This window comes from Nycticebus coucang, chromosome 11, assembly GCF_027406575.1.
Source record: "Nycticebus coucang isolate mNycCou1 chromosome 11, mNycCou1.pri, whole genome shotgun sequence".
NCBI lineage: Eukaryota > Metazoa > Chordata > Mammalia > Primates > Lorisidae > Nycticebus > Nycticebus coucang.
Window position 1 is genome coordinate 83055483 of NC_069790.1, and position 23955 is coordinate 83079437.

The 23955-nt window shown below is 35.3% G+C and overlaps 1 protein-coding gene across 6 annotated transcripts in view; it reads right to left on the reverse strand.

Annotated features, from left to right (window-relative positions):
• IMMP2L (inner mitochondrial membrane peptidase subunit 2) overlaps positions 1–23955 on the reverse strand; it is a 980841-nt gene that overhangs the window by 619854 nt on the left and 337032 nt on the right. The window contains exon 6 of one of the 6 annotated variants that reach the window (XR_008383663.1): positions 22247–22349. The exons of the other annotated variants lie outside the window; for them this stretch is intronic. The gene's annotated coding sequence lies outside the window, so the exon portion shown is untranslated. The remainder of the gene's footprint in view (positions 1–22246; positions 22350–23955) is intronic. 6 annotated transcript variants of the gene reach the window in all.

A 23955-nucleotide genomic window follows, 5' to 3' on the forward strand; every position in this document is an offset into this window, starting at 1 on the left:
TGTAAGTCTAGACTATTGAGCTAATTTATACAGGTAGTCTGTCCAATTACATTTTGCTAAATTTCTCCATGAAGCATACTAGTTTGATATCAAAAAAATTAAACATTTTCATTCTCATTCCAACTCCCCCACTTAAGTCACACTTAAATGTGATGTCTCCCAACATCACAGAAGACATCAGACCTAGTCAAGCAACATGACTTAGAAAACCTGAGGTGCTATAAATACCAAATGCCTTCAAAATTCAAACCACAGAGCACCTAAAAATATACGTGGTACAGTAATAATAAATGAACACTCTGAATGGAGGTATACGCCACAATGTCATGACCATACCTTCTTTGAAACACCTTAAGTTAACAATATCTTATTTGAATTGTAACAATTCAATATTGTTTGAATTGTAGCAAGTCAATTATGTTTGAATTATGCAAATATTTAATTTACCTTTACATCTTATATTCCAAAAACTATTAATTTAATATTCTTTTGAATATTATGAACCTGACTGGATGTATTTAAAATATCTTTAAATAGATCTCAACTCACTGTGAATGTGACTCATTTGAGGAATATATAATGTAGAGTAGAATCTGTATAAGTTGACCACTCAGGGATCTATAACAAAAGGTCAATGTACTGAGGTGGTCAATAAAAGGAACTAGGCCTACTGTACTGATATGTGCATGTGGTGCATGTCTGGTCTATGAAAATTACGGTAACTTAAGGAGGAGGTCAATGTAGGGAGGTGGTCAACTGCGAAGGTTCTCCTATATATAATTCAATATCAAAAATGGATATTACCTACCCCAAAAAGTCACTTCAAAAATACATCCACTGCTGTTTTCTATTATGTATTGAATTTAAAATGTACACTTCGTATACACTTAAGTCCTGCAATAAGACAACAAGTAATAGACAAAGATGAAAGCACGCAAGCTTTGAAACGAGATAGACACAGATGAAAATTCTGGTTCTACAATTTACTACCTATGTGATTTGGGGCAAGTCATTTAATGGTTTTAAGTGTTAGACTTTTCATAGGTAAAAATGGAGATAATATTTATCCCAAATTAAAGTTAAAAAGTACATGTAAACTAGCAAGAAAAAAAGCTTAAGAAACTAATTCTGGAAGTTTGGAGTGTAGATAAAAAGAAAGAAATCAATAACAACAAAAATAATGCCAATCCAGCTTACTTGGCAAGGACGAACCCACACCTGGAATGATTATTAAAATGTAATAAAACTGACCACACAGAATTGTTTGAATCAAGGAAGCAATGTGCTAATTAATTATGACAACTGGAGTTAAGCATCAAGGGTCCAGAAAAACCTATGTGTATCTTGTTATTTAGTTTTTATTCTTATGCAAAAGCTGACAGTAGATAACATATACACACATGCATGAGCACACACACACACACCTACACATATATTCATATAAGCACACACACACACCTACACATATATAAAAAGGAAACTACCATATTTTCTGTCTCCAGATGACTTATAAACTGAATGACTTGAAACAAAATGAAGTACAAAAACAATTTAATGGAAGGAAAACATTTTTGCAGTCAATGAAAAGAAGTGTTTTTAGGTATTGCTAAAGTATTTGCAGCCTCTAGCAAAAACATCTTGTTAAATTTTAAAATGTCCTAACATTATGTGTGAAAAATATGATTCACCTGACCCAACCATGCCTTTAACCAATCTATGAAACAGGTTTTCTTTCCAGATCATGAAGAATTATTCAGGGAGAGAGTTTTGCATCATAGAGTTGATTCTTTTTTAAACAGAGGCTAAAATGAAAACAATAATTCAGAAAATAGAACATTTGTTTCCGTTACCATCAACTTTGGCTGAATGTGCTTTAGGGAAATAGAGACAGCAACAACTGCACAGAGTGAGGACAGGTGTGTGTTGCTCAGTTATCAGTCAGGTCAGTAATAAATCAGTCCCCTTTAGACACTGCTTTTAACATACAGCGGAAGTGTATCAGCTAGGAGAGAGCCCAATCCTTTCCAAGATTATTTATGACAAAGTACTCCCAACTGAAGTCCAATTTGTTTGTGGAATTGCAGTCATTTTGATTCAACTAAACAATAAATGAATATGCCTTTCTTAGCGCCGACTCCAGAGCATAAAAGAAAACAAAAGGTAACTGCGGCACAACAGTGCTTCACGATCCAGGAGCCCAGTTAAAGGAACAGTGGGAAAGCAGTTTTTGAAGTGGTAAAAAATCCAGTAGGCTACAAAATATAATTCATTGACCTGAACCACCTATGTAGTTTTTGCACCAGCTATACTTCACCTAGTGAGCCATTCATACCACACAGATGAGCTTGCTGGGAGCTATTTTTACAATCCTTTCTCATTCTGGAGGCCTCAAGCATCAGCAAAGGTTGGACATCTTACATGAACACTCAAGTAAGGCCTACACCACAACTAGATCATGATACTGGTGAAAGAACAAAACATTTCGAAGACTAAAAATAGGAACAACTTAGAATTATTTTTTCTAACCACTTGCTTATGTGAGAATTTATCTAGAAATAGAAATAAATTTGTAAGTACTCTTTAAGTTTGTGGACTCTGATATACTATAATCTTTCAAAATGGCTCTAATTAGAAACAATCTATTGTTTGGTGGTTCTATATCCTGTATTATTTAATTTGTTCTATTTACTAGGTTGTATTTTGCCAGGGATTAAAAAGGAGACCTTAAGATATTATTTTCTGTCATATAACAAATCTCTGTTCTGCACTTTCCTTGTGATCCAAACATCTGAAGGTGAAATATATCTTTATTTTTAAAAACTGCCTTATTCTTTTATCCTGAGTAAATAGTTGTCCTCAGGAGAAGCAACAGGAATTTTGAAGAATATGGCATGATGTAGCCTTGCCCACTCGTCATGTGATCATTCAGAAAAAGATTATCAGCCTCTGATGAGTAATATGTGGCTCCAACATTGCCTTAGACACGAACGCAACACTAAATTGGCATTTAGAACATTTTAGAGCATTTAAATTAAAATTCCATTTTGGGAAATCTGTGAAGAGCCTTTTTAAAATTATCAGCATTGGCACAACTTGAGGATAATTATTCAGAGATGCCTTTGATATTGTTTCAGATGCATGACCTCAGTTTTCTAAGATCCAAGCAGTAGAAAATGGCATTTTGTATCACATATTCCACTTTTTTTTTTTTTTGAGATAGCATATTGCTCTGTCATACTGGGTATAGTGCAGTGGCATCACCATAGCCCACTTTAGCCTCCTAATCCTGGGCTCATATAATCCTCTTGCCTCAGCTTCTCAAGTAGCTGGGACTACAGGCGCATGTCACCACCCCCAGCTAATTTTTTTTTTTTTCTGAAGGTTTTGTAGAGACAGGGCCTCACTATTGCCCAGGCTGGTCTTGAACTCCTGGCCTCAAGCAATTCTCCAACCTTGGCTTCCCAAAGTGCTATGATCATAGGCATGAGACACAGCACCTACACATTCTAAAACCTTAGAGTTTTGGTTGACATTATATTAAAGGTTAGTTGATTCTAAGATTGAAAATGTCATTTATAAGAACAATATCATTTGTAAGAACTAAGGTTCAATTTATGTACAAATAAATGATTTCTTTACAAGTAAAAACAATATGCCATGAGTTACAAAACTTTCACAGATTTTACTAATATTCCTTAGGCTTTCTCAAATTTCTCTAAATGTTCCCAATTACATTGTAAGTAGAAAATACGATCAGAATAACAACATAAAAAAAACTCATTGAAATCCAGTAAAATTTTAGATAATAAATGTCTCAACTAGAATATCTATGGGGGAACCTCTGTCATTCCTCCAGTAAAATTAATCATTTCTCAAAACACAGACTGCCTAAAGTTCAATGTTTTAAAGGAATTATGACACATAAGTGACACACAAAAGAACACATACTAGGTCTTTACTAAGTGAATAATCATAGATTAGATTTAGAACAGAGCAGAAGATGGTAGCTGTGAAGTCTCAAGCAGCTCTTACTCAGGCAGGGCGGGCATGCGTCAGAAGGGGGAGCACTAGGGAGGGCCATGGTGAAAAGAGGTGGAGGAGGTATGGACCTGAAGAACAGGATGGGAGAGCCTTCCAGGCAATAGAACAAGCAAGGAAGGCTCAGAGGTGAGGGGAAGCTGCATCTGATTGTTGGGGTGTGGCAGTGCTGGAAAATAAAGGCCTTAAGAGACTGGCAAAGCAAAGTCTTAAAAAAGCAACATCAAAGATCTGAGGAAGTAACCCCTTTATGGGCTTTAATCTGGCCAGCCTAAAATGTGTAAGGCAGAAAGAACATGTAAACTAGTTGGGGTCAAAGTTTGTTACTAAAGAATTAAAAAATATGTATCAATGTGTGGGAAGGCTCTCAAAACCTGTTGCATACAACTTTATCTAAAATCAGAAGCAAAATGCTTACAAAATCCTGGAAAGTAATTGTAAGCTAATATTACCCCCAAACCACTGCAAGGCAGAGGTGTGAATGCAGTCATTACCTGATCAAACATTTAAAGAAAACCAGAAATCAAGATTCCTAGATTAAATATGTTGATTTTTCAGTAAAAAAAACTCACTTACATCAATGTTTCAAAATACTGAAATGCCAAATAAAATATTGTAGGCAGATCCCCAAATCAGGAAAAGACCCAACAAGAAAAGAAAATTGTAGACCAATATCACTAATGAATATAGATGCTAAAATATTCAACAAGATCCTAACAAACAGAATCCAGCAACACATCAAACAAATTACACATCATGACCAAGTCGATTTTATCCCAGGGTCTCGAGGCTGGTTCAATATACGTAAATCTATAAGTATAATTCAGCACATAAACAAATTAAAAAACAAAGACCATATGATTCTCTCAATCGATGCAGAAAAAGCTTTTGATAATATCCAGCATCCCTTCCTGATCAGAAAACTTAAGAAAATTGGTATAGAAGGGACATTTCTTAAACTGATAGAGGCAATCTACAGCAACCCACAGCCAATATCCTATTGAATGGAGTTAAATTGAAATCATTTCCACTCAGATCAGGAACCAGACAAGGTTGCCCATTGTCTCCACTGCTCTTTAACATTGTAATAGAAGTATTGGCCATGGCAATTAGGTGAGAAAAGGCGATCAAGGGAATCCATATAGGGTCAGAAGAGAGCAAACTTTGGCTCTTTGCAGATGATATGATTGTATATCTGGAAAACACCAGGGATTCTATTACAAAACTCTTCGAAGTGATCAAGGAATACACCAGCATCTCAGGTTACAAAATCAACATTCATAAATTGGTAGCCTTATATATACCAACAATAGTCAAGCTGAAAAAACAGGTAAGGACTCTATTCCATTCACAGTAGTGCCAAAGAAGATGAAATATTTGGGAGTTTAACAAAGGACGTGAAAGATCTCTATAAAGAGGACTATGAAACTCGAAGAACAGAAATGGCTGAAAATGTTAACAAATGGAAAAACATACCATGCTCATGGCTGGGAAGAATCAACATTGTTAAAATGTCCATACTACCCAAAGCAATATACAATTTTAATGCAATCCCTATTAAAGCTCCACTGTCATACTTTAAAGATCTTGAAAAAATAATACTTCAAGATCAGAAAAAACCTCGAATAGCCAAGACATTACTCAGATAAAAACAAAGCAGGAGGAATCACGCAAACAGACCTCAGACTATACTATAAATTGATAGTGATCAAAACAGCATGGTACTGGCACAAAAACAGAGAGGTAGATGTATGGAACAGAATAGAGAACCAAGAGATTAACCCAACTACTTACCGTTATTTGATCTTTGACAAGCCAATTAAAAACATTCAGTGGGGAAAAGATTCCCTATTTAACAAATGGTGCTGGGTGAACTGGCTGGCAACCTGTAGAAGACTGAAACTGGACCCACACCTTTTGCCATTAACTAAAATAGACTCTCACTGGATTAAAGATTTAAACTGAAGACATGAAACTATAAAAATACTAGAAGAGAGTGCAGGGAAAACCCTTGAAGAAATTGGTCTAGGTGAATACTTTAGAGGAGGACCCCCTGGGCAATTGAAGCAGCTTCAAAAATATACTACTGGAACCTGATCAAACTAAAAAGCTTCTGCACAGCCAAGAACACAGTAAGTAAAGCAAGCAAACAGCCCTCAGAATGGGAGAAGATATTTGCAGGTTATGTCTCTGACAAAGGTTTAATAACCAGAATCCACAGAGAACTCAAACATACAAGCAAGAAAAGAACAAGGGATCCCATCGCAGGCTGGGCAAGAGACTTGAAGAGAAACTTCTCTGAAGAAGACAGGCGCACGGCCTACAGACATATGAAAAAATGCTCATCATCCTTAATCATCAGAGAAATACAAATCAAACTACTTTAAGATATCATCTAACTCCAGTAAGATTAGCCCATATCACAAAATCCCAAGACCAGAGATGTTGGCATGGATGTGGAGAAAAGGGAACACTTCTACACTGCTGGTGGAATGCAAATTAATACATTCCTTTTGGAAAGATGTTTGGAGAACACTTAGAGATCTAAAAATAGATCTGCCATTCAATCCTATAATTCTTCTACTAGGTATATACCCAGAAGACCAAAAGTCACATTATAACAAAGATATTTGTACCAGAATGTTTATTGCAGCCCAATTCATAATTGCTAAGTCATGGAAAAAGCCCAAGTGCCCATCGATCCACAAATGGATTAATAAATTATGGTATGTACACCATGGAATATTGTAAGAAAGATGGAGACTTTACCTCTTTCATGTTTATATGGATGGAGCTAAAACATATTCTTCTTAGTAAAGTATCTCAAGAATGGAAGAAAAAGTATCCAATGTACTCAGCCCTACTATGAAACTAATTTACGGCTTTCACATGAAAGCTATGACCCAGTTATAACCTAAGAATATGGGAAGAGGGGGAGGAAGGGGAAGGAGGGAGGAGGATGGGTGGAGAGAGGGTGATTGGTAGGATTACACCTGCAGTGCATCTTACAAGGGTACATGTGAAACTTAGTAAATGTAGAATATAAACATCTTAACAGAATAACTAAGAAAATGCCAGGAAGGCTATGTTAACCAGTGTGATGAAAGTGTGTCAAACGTTCTATAAAACCAGTGTATGGTGCCCCATGATTGCATTAATATACACAGGTATGATTTAATTAAAAAAAATATTTGTAGGCAGTATCTAACTGCACAGATTGCAACAGTAAATAAACGAATTTACTAAGACCTAAAAATTAGTGCAACAAGTTGCTATTGTTTGAGTTAAGCTTTCCCCCCCTCCCTCAAATATCCTCACTGAATGAGATTTCTGAATGGTAAAGGCTTTAAAAACTCTACTTTGGTGGCTATGAATGGAAGAGAAAAGCAAGGTTCTCATTTAATCAGAAATCTAGATTTATCTTTTGTTTTTTTGTTTTGCTCATCTCAAAGTAAAGTGGATGGTCCTAAGCACTCTGGAATGATCCTGAAAGTTTTTGATTATATGCAAATCTACAAAGAAAAAGGCTTATGAATATGGCCCTTAACAAACATGGAACATTTTTGGTTTCACCTATCAATTTCTCATTTGGTAAACAGAAGTGAACACAAGAATGCTATTTCATGGATGAAAAACTCCTCTGAAATAGGACATTTCATTACCTAACACTGTACTCAGAGTGCTGTTTTAAACTCCAGAGTGGACTGTCAGAATACCCAATATTTAGTTTACTGGGTAACTGAGGAATCCAACGTATTAACATTTTATAGGTAAAAAGAAAAAAAAATCAAATTAACTACCAAAATCTTATTTAGCATGTACAGTGGTCCCTTGGTATATTGGGAGGGAGGATTGGTTGCAAAACTACCTTGATATAAACAATCTGAACATATGCAAGTCCCTAGCTCTGTGTACCCTCCTTTATGAAAAGATGGCCCTCTGCACATGTGACTTTCTCATCTATCAAATCTCCATGTGGTTGAAAGAAAGCTGAGAATTACAGGACCTGCAGAGCTCTAGACCATGTTATTCAAGAGTCAGCTGTATATTTTTTCTAAAAGAAATCAGCTCACTATCAATATTAATTTTTATAAAGCAAACATATCTGTAGTCTCAAATATAATTCAGTTAACATGATACAGAAATGTTTTTGATTATCCGTGATCCCATGCCCAGATATAACCACTTTATATTTCTAATCTGTATTCTACCTAATACATCAAGCATTTTTGGTCTTGTGAAAGGGCCAGTTCTATACCAATTCCACCTATACCCCAAGCCCAATGTTTCAACAACTACCACCAATGTATTTTTTTAAAGCATTTTTAAAATGGGTACCAATCCTGAGAGACTAATTTATCTTCCAAAAGACAAGGCAAATATCATAATTTAGGAAAACGATTGAAACTCAAGCATAAACTGAATGCCACCTTTTCTATGAGGCTAGAATGCATGCTCAAGTAAATATATCTTAAAGACAATATTGACACATGTAACTTCATTTATTTATTTATTTATTCATTCATTGGAGAGACTATCATAAAACAGTAGTCAGATGCAATTTAAAACAGTGTTTGAAAACGTCAGAGCATAAAATTACTGAAACAGAACAAAGGTAGAAGTAGGGAGAGAAAGGAAAGTGGTGATCACACATCTTACAAATTCTCCACTTACAAAGATTCATCATAGGATTTCTTTTTTAAAAGGGAAGCTTCCACTAATAATAATGATATGTGAAAGTTTTTGCTAAATATATGCTATAATAATATATTCAACTTAAGTTTTTGCTAATTATATGCTATAATAATATATTCAACTTAATTATATGCTTAATAATATATTCAACTTATTCAATAATACATTCAACAATGGTAGGAGAAGTAGGGAGAGAAAGGAAAGTGGTGATCACACATCTTACAAATTCTCCACTTACAAAGATTCATTGTAGGATTTCTTTTTTAAAAGGGAAGTTTCCACTAATAATAATGATATGTGAAAGTTTTTGTTACTTATATGCTATAATAATATATTCAATATAATATTTTACTTAAGTAAATTCAATATAACAGTAATAATTTAAAACTTTCATGTTTCATGTCACTTTACCCAGTAAAAATTATGTATTAGGTACACTAGTTTACAAGTGGGGAAAATGACACTTAGCAAAGGTCAGTGAGCTATCCAGTATCTAAAAGATAAAAGCTTTTCAATCATTTAACTACCTGTCCTGAATTACCACCTGGAAAGATGAGCCAGGACTTGAATTGAGGCTTACTATTTCCAGATCTCATGCTTTGGTTAACACAAGCATTCTTAGAACAGTCAAAAGTGCAGAGAGAACCCTTTAATAGTTACTATCTAAACCAAAAACAAATTCTGACTACACATCAGAATTAAAGGAAAGGTTATCTATTTATATGCTGTTTCTAACCAGATAATAACTCCCACAGACTTGCTTCATCTGTATTCTCTTGTTCAAAGCCACAACTACAAAGGAATGTTTCTGGAAACAATAAATACTTTTGTTTGTTTTCGGTTTTTTTCAAAGATATTCAATGAGCACTAACATTCTAAAGCCTTGTTATTCAAAAACATAAACCAGGAAAAATTATCTCTCAAAAAATGAAAATAAAGCACAGAGATTTCGATATATTACACATTCTTTCTTTGAAAAGTAAAATTGTTTTTATTTAAAACAAAAGAATTACTTCTTTGATTTAGATTATATTCTAGCAAGCTCATTTAAAAAAAAATCATCTGTTTTCTTCCCCTGGTTTTAAAGTACTATGCTAAGTTTATTCATACACAAACATTTATTTACCAAAGTTATATAATTACAAATGGCATACATAAACATAAAATTTATTTTTCTTTTATACCAAATAGATTTATAGTTCCACATCTGCCACTGATGCACATGTGAAGTATAATAATTTTTGAATTTGAAAACTGTTTGAATCTACCATTCCCTATTTCTACAAACACCATTGATAACTCACAGAATTCATATTTGAAAATAAATACAGTAACATGCCTAACACTTGAGTGGTTACAAGTATGGGACTATAGGTACACACTTCGGTTCACTGGTACATGCTATCTTCTCTTTCTAATTTAGGTTAGAGACCAATTCCTAATGAATAGAAAATATCAAAGAAACGTCTCCTTGATGGGGGATTAAGATAGCAAACTGTACTCCACATTATAAATAAGCACGTTATTTTTTAAAGATACTTGCAATTTCTTATTCTCACCACACATATTCACTCTATGTCCATTGCTTATATAGCATCATGTTGCTTACAACACAAAGCTCTTTAAATAGAATAAAAGGGATTTTCTGTATCACACGATAATCATAAGATACAGTGCCCCTAAAGAGATTCAAGGTGGCTTTTCAATAATTTAACTACCTGTCCTGAATTACCACATTAAATTATCATATACTGTGAATTCACTCCCTCTGAGAAAAAAGTTGTCAAACTACCTAAACTGTCATAACTTCAAAAGACAGAAAATACAATGGCAAAAAGCAGTTTCAAATACAGTAGTTAACTGAAGTTATTCCGGTGGATCATCAACTCCAGAGATCTTTCTAGAGATGAAATGAGCCCATCATTTTTGTAGGTAAACACCTTCAACTACCTACAATTTATAAACATAGACTAGACTTACACAATTATAGACCAGCCAAACATGAAAACACAAGGTTTTCTTTCAAGACATTTATTAGGTTATAATCTCAATATAATCCATAGAGAAGGAAATCAAAAGCTTTTTCAATCTAAGAGGAAAAAAATGCAATAAAGACTTCATTTGGGTGGCAGTATTTCACAAAGAACTCATAAAAATTCTCAGTGAAAGCTGTCATACTCAAAAAGCTGTCATACTAAAAAGGAATAAAATAGTCCATATTATATATTAATAGAGGTGGATACACAGTTATTTTGTTTTAACTGAAAATTAGTCCAAAGCCTATCGTTGTATAGGACAGATTGATTTAGGTCACCCGTTACTAAATTAAACATTTTCTGCTTTCACTGCATCTCATTAAACATGCTACTGCAAGTCTAACTAACTCAGTGCTTTAATTTGCACAGTCACCCATTTTGTTATTGTTTACAGCAACCTAATTTGGCACATAATAATTCAGGCAGCACTGGTTTCATATTAAACTGAAGTATTAATTTTTAATACTATAATTGCATTCTTTAGTCCAACAAAAGCTAGTTCAGTGGGGATTTTACTCAAGTGATTCTTCAATTATTGTATTATTGTATGTATACAAGGCAATTCTTATAAGACTTGCACCTCTCTTTGCCCTACTGATTCATTTCTCTATAAATTAAAAACTCATTATGAGCATATTTAAAATAGCTTATTTGCTTAAATAACAGAGTGAATGATTATACTGGTGCAAAATATATGGCCTATACATCTTTAAACACCTTTTTCTAAAGGATATTTGAATCAATAATTAAATAAGGCATTTTGTGTTTTCCAAGCATAGTGATGTGCATTTACTAAACCTCACAACTTAGCATGAAGTCTAATAAAGAAACTCTTGAAACACCAGAAAAACAATTTTAACTAAGAGTTGTTCCTTTAGGCTTCCTTCTATCACAAATCTGAATGGTGCAGATATTTGGAGAAATACATTAAAAGATCAGTTAGCATGTCGCCCCTCAAATGTGTGTGATCACAAAGTACAGTGTACATACTAAAGAAGAATAAAGGTGAATTGAGTGAAAACAAGGTCAACGATGCAATATAAAATACGTTCATAAGGAAGCAGAAAGGCCTTAAATTAATCACTAATTATCTTCCATCTTGTTCACTCATAATTGTGTATCTTGTATATGATGGCTCATATGTATGATGGTCCCATTTAAAATACTGGTTTTGTAAAGAAAATCATATTTTTAAAATAAGAATGCTAAAATTACATTTCTCAATACTTACACTTATGGTCACTAGCAGATAATTAAATGAAGAAACAAAACAATTAATTATAGTCATGCATCCCTGAGGCAATTTAGTTGTGCAAAGTGTACAAACCTAGATGGTACAGGTCCTACACACCTCGGCTGTGTGGTATAGCCCATGCTCCTAGATGACAACCTGTACAGTGTGTCACGGTACTGAATACTATAAGCAACTGTAACACAATGGTAGATAACATATCTAAAGATACAAAAGAAACAGTAGAAATGCAGTATAAAAGATTGAAAATGGCACACCAGTCCAGGGCACTTACCATGAAAGGAGCTTGCAGGGTTAGTCAGTGAGTTGTAAGTAAATGTAAAGGCTTCAGACATTACTGTGCACTACTGTAAACTTTGTAATAAAAGCTGTATGCTTAGGCCACACAAAAATTATAAAAATATTTTCTGCCGTAATGCATTAACCTTATTGTAAATTTTTAACTTTGTGAACTTGTCAATATTTTAAACTTTCTGATTTTTATAATACTTAGCTTATAACACAAACACACTATGGCTGGACAGATATATTTTCTATCTTGGCATCGTCATTCTATACATTTTTTTTTATTTGTAACTTTGTTTATACTTTTTCTTCTTTTTAAACTTTTAAATTAAGCTAAGACATGACACACATATCGGCCTAGGCCCTTACAAGTTCAGGATCATCAATACCACTGTCTTTACAGGGTCAGGATTATCAGTACCACTGTCTTTACAGGGTCAGGATCATCAACACCACCAGTGGTCAGGATCATCAACACCACTATCTTCACAGGGTCAGGATTATCAGTACCACTGTCTTTACAGGGTCAGGATCATCAACACCACTGTCCTTACAGGATCAGGATTATCAAGACCACTGTCTTTACAGGGTCAGGATCATCAACACCACTGTCTCCCATTCTGCATCTTGTCCCACTGCAGGGTCTTCAGGGACAGTAACACACATGGGGCTGTCATCTCCCGTGACCACAGTGCTTTCTCTTGGAACACCTCCTGAAGGACTTGCTTAAGGCTATTTTATGTTTAACATTTTTTTTTAAGTAGAAGAAGTACACTCTAAAATAATGATACAATGTCTAGTGTACTAAAAGCATACACCAGTAATAGTCCTGTATTATCGTAATCAAGTATTACATACTGTACATAATTCTATGGACTATATTTTATATGACTGGCAATACATTAAATTTATTTACACCAGCATTACTACAAACAAATGCATAATGCATAATAATGACAGCAATGACTTCACTAGGTCATAGGAATTTTTCAGCTCCATTGTAATCTTATGGGATCACAGTCACTTATGTGACAGACACTTTTTTATATGGCATGTGACTGTGTCTAAATTTATGAATCCTACAATATGAAGATTAAGCTATACCAACCCCTTGTTCAGTTCAGTTCAGAGCAGAATCTGGAATAAGGTAGTTCATTATTAGACCTGAGCTAGAGAGATTATGTTAACTAAAATAACAAAGAAGATTTGAAATTTTAGAATAGCATCTATGAGACAATGTGATGGTCTATATGACTTATGAACCAAATTCTCAAATGTCTTGGAGATACAAATTGAACAGAACTGGAGAAAATCAGGCACTAGTCAATAAGACACGTACATTCAAGGGTGACTATATGAGTGAATGCTATCACAGACACAGGTTCTGGGTGCTGTGGAAGAGCTCTTAATCCAGAGTAAAGGAAATAAAGGAAACATTACAGGAAAGAGCCATAGGCCAAAACATCATCAAGGGGCCAGTTATTCAGATGATGCAGACAGATCGTTTCAGTCATAAAATCTCAGAAACAAAATTCACTAAGACCTTAAAGGGGAAAGACATAAGTATGAGTGAGAAAGGGACTATAAGCAAGGCCTTGGGTTTCATGCTAGAAAGTGTCGGTCTTTTCCTGAAGGTTATGAGAAAACACTGATGAATTTGAAGCAGGAGAGAGGAATGACCAGATTTTAGTTTTAGAAAGGTCACATTGTAAACAGCACACCAGTGTCTATTTGGAGACAACTCCAATAATTTATTTATTTATTTTATTTATTTTTATTAAACCATAGCTGTGTACATTAGTATGATCGTGGGGCACCATACACTTGGTTCATAGATCGCTTGACACATTTTCATCACATTAGTTAACATAGCTTTTGTAGCATTGTCTTAGTTATTTTGCTAAGACCTTTACATTCCACATTTACTAGGATTCACATATACCCTTGTAAGATGTACCGCAGGTGTAATCCCATTAATCCCCCTACTTCCCCCCTCCCTTATTATGAAACTAATGTAGGACCTTCACATGAAAGCTATATCCCAGTTATAACCTAAGAATAGGGAGAAACTCCAATAATTTAAATGCAACATGACGATGTCCTCAGCCAAGGTAGTGGTAGGTGGCATGGAGGGACAGGAATTCACTCAATAAATATAGAGCAGAGCTACCATAGTTGGACACAATTCTAGGCACTAGGAATAAAATAGTGAACAAAAATATCTACATACATAGACCTTGAATACTAATGGCACAAATAATCTACAAACAAGTAAAATAATAGTATTTCAAATAAGGATAAATACAAAACAGAAAATGGGCTGGGAAGCAAAAGGGAGTGGGGTTGCAATTTTACTTAGGGTGGCCAGAAAGGGTCTCACCAACAAGTTAAGTAAAGATCTGAAGGAAGTGAAAAGGCAGCCTACGAGATGTGAGGTCAGACCATTTCCATAATGAGAAGTAAGGACCACAGCCCTGTAGAAGGACTGTGCTTGCATGGATGGGGGAAAGAGATGAAGTGAAAGGTCAGAAGAGAAAGCAGTTGACTGTATCTATACCACTCATCATCTGGAGTTCTAAGTAACTTAATGTTATTTATCTAAAAGAAGAAACAACCTCTGAAATACCTATAGCAAGATGCTCCAGCTAAAGATTACCCATAGTAAACGCAGCCTAAGTTTTATCAGATGTGTATAGTACCTTATCAGATAAATTGGTCTATCTTTGCAGTATAAAATGGAGATGGTTCACTATTTAAATATTCTTGCTCGGTATGAAACCCTAATGAACATCATATGGATTCCTCATCTATTCCAAGCCAAAGAATCATGCCCAACCTGGGAAGAACCATAGGAGCTAGCCTTGATAACCTGAACCTCTCTTTTATTTGTTTAAGCCTTTTGGTACCTGTATCCTTGGATTTATTTAATAGAGTTTGATACTAGGCAAGATCTCTAGTTTTGTTGATCTGATTTGACAGTCTGGTTCTGTATATTTGCTCAGGGAGGAAGAGCCCAGTGTGGCTGGGGTATTGTGTCTGGAAAGAGAGTGATAAAAAGATGAGTTCAAGAGGTAAATGAGTAGCAAGAAAATATAGCGCCTTGTAAGCCATTGTAAGGCTTTGGCTTGTACTCTGAGGGAGATGGAAAACCATGGAAGGATTTGCAGTAGAAAAGTGACATGGTAATTGTTACTAGTTTCTTGAGAAAAGACCATAGTGTTCCATGGACAGAAACAAAAAGGACATAAGTAGGTGAAAGATGAGGGTGAGTTGGACAGCTAGAGCTAGTGAGAGAAGTACATGTATTCTGGATATATTTTGAAGAAAGACCAACAGGATGTGCTGACAGATTGAATGTGGAGTATGAAAAGAAAAAAGAGTGAGGAGTCGAGGATAACATTAATATTTTTGGCCAGGGCATACAGAAGAATAAAATGGTGATTTATTGAAATGGGAAAGTCCATGGAGAAACAGCGTTAATAGGTATGATGAGAAGTTCGACTTTGGATATACTAGGTTTCAAATCTAAGTAAACACCAAAATGGAGATGACCAGTGGACCACTGGATACATGAGTCTAGAGATATAAGGGAAAAGACTAGGCTAGAGACATAAATTTGTGGGTCATCAGCATACAGATATTTAGAACAATTATCCTGGATGAAATCATGAAGGGAGAAGAGATCCTACAACTGATACCTGTGGCCGTCCAGTAGTCTGAGATGAGAATGAGGAAGAGGAACAAGCAAAGATGCCTGAGTAGTGCCTAGGACACAGGAGGAGCACGAGGAGAGACGGCTTCACTGGAAGTCACGCGGAGAAGGCTTTGCAAGGAAGAAAAAATGATCCGCGCCCCTTCAACCCACAGTCAAGAAAAATGAGAATTAAAATTCGGTAAGTGAACTTAGCAACATACAAATCATCAGTAACCTTAAAAGAAGATTTAAAAAGACTGAGCCCATAGGTTTTAAATATCTAAAAATAATTTCTAAGATTTCAGCTCGGAGGATGGGGCAGGTGTTCACAGGTGGACATACCACATGCATTTATAATACTATAAACTCAGGCTCAGAATATTAAAAAATGCCTAATTAATATATTTCTAACTAATAAAGTAACACTTAAAGTGAAATATAAACATAGAAACACAGAAAACCTGGAAAAGGGGTCTCAGATTACACAATTGACTGTTTTTCACCTATCTCCTCTCAAAATAAGATCATGACCATCACCTGAATATGGGCACTGGGCTCACTTACATCAAAATTATCTTGGATTAAAAAGTCTCCTTTGATTAAAAATAAAGATGCAGGTTTGTGTAAACAAACTTGTCCAACCAACAGAGTCTGTGTAGAAAAGATATATCCAAATCAGACATTTCTGCTGAAGACAGTAGGTAAGGATTTTCTTTTGTTTTGTGTCATATGTATTCCCTTGGCTAATATTAATACATATCTGAAAAATTTGCTGAGTAGAAACTAATCCTCTGAGCACATTATTTTTTAACGTTTCTGCCCAACAGGAATCAAATGTATGGGTAGGGAATTTAAGGTTGGATATCAGCACTACCTTTTCATTGATTACAAACCAGAAACTGAGCCAAACCAGGAGCTAACTAGTTACAGGGAAGATTAGATGGTGAGGCTGACATCCAAAGAAAATTTGTGGCCAACCAGGAGGCTTCCCCACTACCTCAATGCCAGGACACTAAGGATGGAAGTAGCCTTCCATCTCCAGACTGTTTACTATTGAAGAAGCAGTTCTGAGATCTCAGTAAATGTGGATCAGGAGTGGAAAAAGGGCTAAATCTCCCATAGGTGAATCTTTGATTCAGCATACCATGCTGTAGAGCAGGAGCCAATGGACAAGGACAATGATATCCTGAGCTGACCCTATGAACTTCCAATCCTTTATTACCCACACAAATAAGCAAAAGCGTGGATTGTTTAAAGCAAGCTTGTTTACAGATCATGGGGAACAATTATCAACTTGGGCTTCAAAGAGCTATGGGATAATTTAGTACTAATCTAAAGAGATAGACAACATTTCTAAAATGCTGCTTATTTTAGCAGAAAATAGTTTAAAGCAGATTTATTTCCACATGGCTCAGCTGACAACCAGCTTCCCACATAAATTCTTGTGAGTACATTCTCTCCAACTGTCTCTGAACATAGAATAGGTTATATTACTGAAAGCCACTTTGTTTGAAATATATTCTATGAAATAATTTTTACCTATGCCCTGGTTCATAAGCCATTTATTGAACCCAAATTGGTATTTTAATTTTTTGTTGAGATCTGATTCCCAGTGGAATCTGATAAATATCATACAACAAACCCTTACAGAGCAGTTATAATGTACCAGGAGTTGTGCTAATGAAAAGATGATTTAGAGACCAATTTTTTTTTCCTCAAAGATTAAAGGGAGGGAGGGAAAAAGAAAGCAATCTGAAAAAAGTTCCTAGAAAGGACATTATTTGAGATCTGTGAAACATGGCTAGAGTTTCAATGAGTAGAAGAACACTCCTAAAATAAAACACAATGAGATAGAGAAATAGAGGTGGAGAGAGAAAGAGAGGGAGAGAGAGAGAAGACACACTGTGGTTTCTACTTTTATTCAAGGAAATACAGATTCTTGTAGGCATTACAGTAGAGTCTTCATTACCAGGTAAACAGATTACCCCGTGAGTGAGACCTCCCCTAATCAACCTATTTAACACTGCAGCAGTCCACTCACACACACACCCCTATCTCTTTTTTACTTTATTTTTTAATAGCATTTGCCACCATTTAACATACTTTAAACATATTAAAACACATATAAAGGCATATTTTACTTAGTTTATTGTGTATCTTCCTCAACTATTCTATAAGGTTCCTGAAGACAGAAACTGCTGACTCTCTACAACTGTAGGTATTTAGTAAATATTCATTAAATGAGTGAAAACACGAATGAAAGCAAAAATGACTGACATCTGATGGTGTCATTATCAGAAAGCATGGGGTCAGCATTTTTTTTCCTGAGTCATGATGAACAGACAATCAGAAAGTCCTCATTACGCAGAGTCAGAAGACTTGGTTTCTATCTCCTGCTCTGGTGATATCTGTCAGTTGAGGCAAGTCATTTTTCTTCCAAAAAGTGTATTTCCCTCATCTGTACAGTCGGGGTTTAATTGAACTTACACATGCCTACTGTAGGATAAAACCAAATCCTCACTTTAATTAGTCAAGGATATGGAGTCTTCCTGGTAGAGATCTATGAAATGGCCAAATTCTTATCATGCCACTGCCCACTTACACATGTGGCTAAAATTGCTTACCCAGAAAGACCTTATGCTGCAATAGACATGTTTCCATTTACAGAAATGTTTACAAACAACAGCTCCCCTATTCCCTGAATCTAACTCAGCATAAGCAAGGTCACACACAGCCTCACCCAGACTGAGAAAGCAAAGTCAGGGCCTGGATGTCCTTGATCAATCTTTCTGCCCTCACCTTTCAATGATCCAGAAAGCTCGTTTTCCTGAAGCCCACTCTTAACTGGTTTAAATATCATGTTTTCTGTCTGGGTTTGATAATGAGTTTGGTCTGAAATTCACAATTACAAGTTCAATTCCTCCCCATGTCCAAGATTCCTTTTAGTGCCAACATGCTATACATCTATAAACTTTTATAGGATCTTAAAAACTTGTGGGGCTGATAGTATTTATTCTTCCTAAACACAAATTTGCCCTAAGAATATGTATGGCATCACCAGACAGACCTTCTTTTTTTTTTTTTTACATATAATTATTGAAAAGAAACAGTGGTTTTGAATTAAGAGAAATTTAGGTTGTTAGAATGGGTAATAAAAATAATTATAAAGTCCATTGGAAATATAAAATTTCTGAGATATGTTCAATGCCCTTATTTAAACATACCCTACTTTGTTATTATTTAACATTTGGATCCCAGTTGGTCAGCATTATGGCTCACGGGCTGCAGGGTGATGGGAGAATCATGCCATCTGCTTCATTGCTAGGAGCGCTGTTCTCCCAAGGTCACTTACTGTGATTATAAACATAGCCTCAAAGGAAACAGTGACTCTGTGCCCCAAGAGGCCATAAGCTCAGATGTACTTCTTCCAATTCTCTCACTGATTTACTGGGCAATTTCTTAGCAGGACATTCTTAACCTTCAGCTATCTCTTTAACCTAATTTTAACAGGTTTGCTAAGAGCAACATATTCTATTTTTTTTTTTTTTTTGCCTCTCTCAAGCTTTCAAATTATATGTCATTTTTTTCTATATACTATTCTCTGGGGATAATATTACTTACCATGCACAAAGGTGTTGGTTGGGTTAATTAAAATATGATTCCAAGATAGACCACACATTGTTATACTGAACAATGATCGTTCCCTCGTGTCTATGAATTCTTAAGCCATTGTGTAAAAATAGTCTTAGTTCATTCTTTGTATCATTACAGAGTATTTTCTTCAAAGAATAATGAGTAAATGTTGGCCCATTCAAGTCTGTATATTATCTATTTAGGAATTTAATTCAAGAAATTTTTAATTGACACTAATTATTAATAACTCTAGCTTTACAAAAAGAACAGAGAAAGTAGTCACTTACACATTTACTACTGTTTTAGAATAACATGAAGTTATCTATTTTCAATTTTCTCACTCATTAACCCCACAATCATTATGTTTTAAATTCTACCCTCAGAGATTTATTCCTATTTGTTACATGGTACGCTCCCCAAATGCTCTCTTTTACAGCTGTTACCCTTGGAAGGGGTAGGATGCTCGGATGCAGCTGATCACTAACATTGTGCGAAGCCCCGCTGGCAGGAGGAGCTCAAGAGGATTAGGTGTTCAGGAGCTGGCAGCTAGAAAAATAAGGCGGCTGATATCTAAGACAAGCTTCACCTACTTCATGCTTTCACCAAAGGCAGGTTTACTGTAATAGAGTTTAGCTTTGTTGTGAGAGGCAATGGGAAACCACAATTTCGAAAAGGTAAATTTACTGGTTTCAAAATGTTTTTGTTGTTTTTCTCAACAAAAACAATAATGAAAACTGCACCTCTAGGGTAGAAATATGAGTGAAACTTCACCTTTCCATATGTAGTATGAACTATCATCTTTGCTGGTCCTTGGTAACTTGAAGGGATCTTGCCCATTCTTCATTGCTTCTAGAGCAGACCAAATAAGGTTGAGGGACAAAACAGGACCCAAAAGTTAAGGGTCACACAGGAAAGAAGGCCCTCAGACTCTGATTGTGCAGCCTTTACCCAAAGCCACCAGTGTCCACACACCCAGTCATGATTTGATTACCTGGCAGTGGTCATTTTGTGGCGACAATGGATGATTCAGAATAAAATTTTTATCAAAAGCCCATTTAAGAAATATTTTTATCTGATTTATTTCCTTTTCCCAACAAATAATCTTTTTCAAGTTTTTGTATTATTAAATTATCTTATGCTAAAAAATAAGCATTAAGTAATGAAATCTATATATGAAAAAAAATTATTCATAGGGGAAACTTGAACCAAACTATTTTCAACCATAAAATTAAAGTAATGAACACAAAACGACATGTCTTTACCATATACTGTTCCCTCTCTCTTTAGGAAGTACCACTTATTTCCTCTCATAGTTTAAAAGTAAAGACATTCATGCAAAAGGATAGTTAAATAATTATTACATTATACTTTGAACACTGTATTTTATTCTCTATGTGTATAATGTTAAATACTAATTTTAATTAATGGTAGTATGTATTACAGATTTTTAAAAAATCAATGTTCATATTATAAAAGAAGAGATAATATATAGAATTTTATTTTGCCAAAATCTGAAATTATGCATTTAAGTCCAGCTTAGTCCCACTATCCCATCTGAAAGATTTGTGGACTAGAAACTCAACACATAAAAATGTTTTTCTAAAATATATAGTAAAAATCCACTTAGAAATTTCCCTGAAGCTGTACCATCCTTGGCTACAGGCACCTACTCTCAGGGGAAGCACATTCCATGTTCTGATTCAAGAATACCTCTCCCCATGTTAGCTAACTCTTCTTGCCTTTTGAGATTCAGATCAGGCATCATTCTTTGATATTTGCATAGTATTTACCTGTGCAGCCCCTACTCCTGTTGTGCTATCTTTGTGTGTATACAAGTATCTTCCTGACTGATCTGAAAATCACCCATTTGCTTTTTCTAATGTCTATACTATAGCTGCCCTAATTAAATGGGGGTAGGAAGTAGATGGTTTACCTTCTATTAAAAAAAAAAAATGTTATTCAAAGAAAATGTGTCACAAAAATGTGCTAAAGTATATTCTATTACTGAAAGTTATCATTACCTGCCTCCCATTATGATAAATAAACTTCTGTACCACCGTAAAGAAACCTCTGCTACTGATCTGCTTTTCATTTTTTTCACAACGTTCAGTATTATTCCTGAGCATAGTGACAGAATGCAATCCCAGGGCTGAAAAGTCTAAATATATTCCATTTGTCATGAATATTGTATTTAGCAACTTGAATTCTTTTTATGTAGTTATAATCCATCAATTATCTCATATATTTATCAGAGTTCATTAGAAAGGAAAAGAACCCTCTTTTGAAAAATATGCACAAGAAAAGAAGCCTTATGCCATTATATGAGCAAATTAGCTGCCAAAACCGTCAACAGGCTTACTAAATAGTATCCGACCCTTTGGAAAGTAGTTTCCACAGAAAGAGTTTAATCGGAGTAAATTCTACATGATACCTATATTTTAATAATTTGCAGAATGTAAGTTTGACCTGAAAAGACCTCCATCTAATGAAAATACAAGTATTTATCTGCTTGTTTTCTTCCTCATAGCATCTTTCCCTCAGTCCTCTAGAAAGATATAACAATTGAATTTTGCTTATGCATACTAAAATGGCATGTCTAAAAAGAGCACTTACCTTACATGAACAATTTTTAAAATCTTAATGGACAGTCCCAAGACCACATAACTCCTGCTAAGATTGTTCCATTCTCCATTAATATGCCCAGCTGATAGAACGGCTAAAAGTAGAATGACATAAAATTAACCACAAATTAAGTTTGCTTTCAGAGCAAAATAATACAAAGATGCTTATGCCCAAGCATAGGTATGTTCCTCACGCTACCTTTTACTGCAATGGCCAGGTGTTTTCAAGCCTCAACATACATCAGAATCACACGGAATGCTTATTAACACAGATTGCTGGGCCCCACATTCAGAATTTCTGATAAAGTACGTATGGATTGTGATCTAAGAATGTACATTTCTAAATTTCCAAGTGGGCTAATGTTGCTGGTCTAGGAACATTTTGAAAACCACTGGCCCAGGTAATTGCATCCACACAGGTGCCTGCTATGACTCCAAATTGCCATCTCCCTCTCAGGGCCGTCTATCCAGCTGCCCATCTTGAATGGGCCCTGACTACAAATGCCCTATACTATCCAAAGCCTATCTCAGAAAAAAATGTTACCATCATAAAGCAAGATGCTAAGTACAAAGCTTAGAAGTCATTCTTAACTACTTTCTCTCTCTGGCTACAACTGGTCAATCTATCTACTTCGCTTCACCTGTCCACTGCCATACTGAGAAGTCTAAGGCAGCATCATCTTATATTTGCACCATAGCAACAGCCTCCTAACCAGACAATACTCCTTTCCACTTTTGCCCCTATTAAATCTATTTTCATAGTGCAGAGTAATTGTTTTAAAACACAAACATGTGATGTTAATACTCTCCAATTACTTCCGATAACTTTTAGGCAAGGTCTACACTCTGTAATGTGGCTTTCCACAGTCTCCAAGGTAAAGCCCCTACTATACCTCTTCTGGATTATCTGGTTTAAACTTTCTCATCTAACCATCCCTCGCTTTATGCCAACTCAGGGCATTTGTTTGTGCTGATGCCTCTATATAGTGTCCTATTCTGCAAACTCCTCATTTCTTAGATCTTGGCATAAACGACATGTCTAATGAAAATCTTCCCAATTGAAAAAAAAAAAAAGAAAATCTTCCCAATTGCCTAAAATAAATTAAATCACCACTACTATATTTGCACAAGGCACTGTCCCTTTAGTATAATTAATCACATTTGGAATTATTTAGTAACTACATCTACCTCACTAGCTAAGCTCCAAAAGGAACCATTATGTCTTGTTCACAATTTTAATCCTGAGGCCTTGAACGGTATTTAATATGTATGTGTCCCAAACTATGCACTGATTGCACTATTGTGCAAATTTCAATATATTAATAAACATGAGGAATGAACAAAAATAGAAGGGAATGGATAGGCTCATTGTAATGTCCATCCTGGGCTTGCTCACACAGGACATGCTCAGTCTTTTAACAGGACTCACTTAGCTCTTCTCTTTGGGCCCCATACTACAGACTGTAGGAGCACTCCTGGCCATGAGCAGAAAGTAGAGACCTAAAAATCAATTTCTCATTTACTCAGTAATCCTCTTGCTCTGGCTTAACCATTCTAGCCCTGCTTTATGGTGGTTACACTTCTATACAGTTGTCTTATGACCATTTCCCTTATACTACAACTCTATGACCCCTCCAAGATTGTATTTCAGCCTGAATTCCAAAGCTCAGAATACCTCTGAACCCTGAATAAATAAAGATG